At 37.7% G+C, this 2,562-nt stretch overlaps 1 protein-coding gene across 5 annotated transcripts in view; it reads right to left on the reverse strand.

The window, feature by feature from the left end:
- The window catches only part of LOC107621605, a 14,680-nt gene extending 12,426 nt beyond the window's left edge, over nucleotides 1–2,254 (reverse strand). For 2 of the 5 annotated variants that reach the window (XM_016323638.2, XM_016323637.2), the window contains exons 1-3: nucleotides 1,774–2,245; nucleotides 1,013–1,111; nucleotides 330–381 (exon numbers count right to left, since the gene is read on the reverse strand). The gene's annotated coding sequence lies outside the window, so the exon portion shown is untranslated. Of the gene's footprint in view, nucleotides 1–329; nucleotides 382–1,012; nucleotides 1,112–1,773 lie in introns of all 5 variants that reach the window. The other 3 variants (XM_016323640.2, XM_016323639.2, XM_021113700.1) reach the window with 2 other exon arrangements.

Genomic DNA, 2,562 nt, shown 5'->3' on the forward strand with positions numbered 1-2,562 from the left:
TGAAAATCAGGTGTAAATTAGGTGTTTAGTTTGTGGTTAGGTTCGATTTTTTGAGAAAAAAAATTATCCGAACTAATTATATATAAAATATTCGATTTGATTTTGTGAAGCCAACTGGTTTGGTTTGATTTTTCGGTTTTTGCCGCTAATTAAAAAAAAATAACATATCCTAAATTTCGAATCATATCTAGCATACTAAAAACTTGTCCTAAGCTATTTTCAACTAATAATATGCAAAATAATACCAAGTACCAACATATAATTAACAAAATAACAAGTTCAATTTCATAAAGTAATAAAAGGTCACACAGCACAATAAAAAAATTTACCAATTCCACCTTCTAATTCACCAAAGATGCATTAAGTTTCTTTTGTTCTTCCCTGCATGAAAGCCACCACAATCATCAATTAAACATCAGAGAGTAAAAAATATGAAAAGACAAATAAATGGTCAACAATTTGAAAATTGTTTCTAGAATGTTTAAAAATACAACACAACTACTATTTGCTAATTCCTATTCATAAATTCTCAATTTGCCAAACCTTCCCAGTACCCAGCACACCTAATTTAAGGTGGTCCAACAAAGTAATCACCAACTATTCTACATAGTTTGCAACAAGATACTACCATGTGATCAAAACAAGGTTCTGAAAACCGGACCGGTCATCGAAGCGCTCTAGTCATTAGTTTACTGGTTTATTGGTCTAACCGGTCTAACTGTGGTTCAACCGAAATATAAATAAACATAATAAAATATCTTTCAAATTTAAAACCCTACGCAAACTATCACCAACCAAATGTAATTAATCATCAAAATATGCAAAATTAACAAGGTTATGGCAACCAAAATAGGCCCTGCTTTTTGTCTGAATTGTACAAGAGATGATTAACAAGGTTAAATGTTGAAGTTAGTTAATCAGACCAAAAAAGAACATTTTCCAGTTGTCTCACTGAGTCCAGCCAAATGGAACAAACATCACTGTACTATCGTAATTCTAGATCATATCTTACTTTCCCATCAGGCAGTGAAACAACAGACTCAGTTCAAGAAGATGTTATTATCTTCACCAGCTCCCAATTCCCATTTGAAAGTTGAAGCCAACACTGAACCTTTTGAAATAACGAACTTCAGATGTAAGGGAAATAAATAGAAAATTCTAAACTATCCATGTCTTACTAATAATGAGAACAGAAAAACTCAATCTCTTGAACTGAATAATTACATCAGTTATCCAACTAAATAATTGCGTCACAGTTATCATAAACTGATTTCAAAGCCCAGAAGCAGAGTGAAATTAAAAACATGAAGCATATAATAAATCAAAAGATCACCAATTGCAAATTTTTTAATAAGAATGGAAGTTAAGAACAATGAAAAATGAAGAAAGATTAACATTTTTCAACCCAATTTTAACAAAGCTCATCACAATGATTAATAACAACAAAAAACACTGAAGGAACAGTGAATCAGTAACATTGGCAGTGCAAATTTAAAATTTAAAAGTTATCAATTTAAAATCTATCATCAAATACAGTCAGTGAGCCAATCAACCAAGCACTGACTGAGCATTCTGTTCTGATTCTGTGACTGGGAAGCAACAAATTCAGCAACAAATTCAAGTTACAGCAACAAATTTAACAAATCTTAGTAAATTCCCGATTTACAGCAACAAGACAAGTTTATTGATTAGCAATTCAGCAACATGCAAAAATACAGGGAGAAGGAAGATCTGGAAAAGAGAGAAAAGGGAAGCTATGATGCAGAGACTCACCAACGGTCGACGGCGAGTCGGTGATCACCCCACCGAAGGTGACGAAGCAAGAGACAACCCCACGAGTTGCTTCTGCCGCCGGCGACGAGACAGACGAACCACGGGATGCCAGTGACTGAGACGAGACTCAAGTGATACTGGGAGGCAGAATCTAGCAGAGACAACCACGAACGACGAGCAGCAACCAACACGCACAGCTCGAGCACTCACTCGCGGAGGGAGGCGCGAGCAGCCGAGCACATATGAGAGAGGCGAGATGCGAGCACACGAGCGGAGGATCCGGCGAGAGGCCTGAGGGCACGAAGACGGGAGTTCTTGAGTGCGACGGACGGCGGCAGCAGTCTCTCACTCCAACAGACGGCGACAACGATTGGTGGAGGCTGCTAGGGTTTGCTTTCTTTGGTGGAGGCCAGGGCATTTGCTGAAGTAAGGAGATGGAGAAAGGGGTAACGCGTGCAATACTGCAATCCCTTACGTCGTTTTTGGAAACCGGCCGGGTTTCGATCCGGCCCAATCTGCCGGTTCAGCGGTTTTTTAGGGGTTTTACATACTGGATCAGACCGTTTTCTTTGCGGTTTTCGGTTGAACCGATTCGACTGACTGGTCCGGTCCAATTTTCAGAACATTAATCAAAACAGATCATGTCACTTTGCTTATGCAGTTATCCAAGAGATTGATGAAATATTCATTATGTTCACAACCAACAGATCAAATCGAATAGATCCTCTCAATTTTTTACAAGAAGAATGCTAAAGGATCAGTAATTTTTGTGATTTGTAATCATCAAAT

Source organism: Arachis ipaensis, chromosome B10, assembly GCF_000816755.2.
Source record: "Arachis ipaensis cultivar K30076 chromosome B10, Araip1.1, whole genome shotgun sequence".
In the NCBI taxonomy this organism is placed as follows: Eukaryota; Viridiplantae; Streptophyta; class Magnoliopsida; order Fabales; family Fabaceae; genus Arachis; species Arachis ipaensis.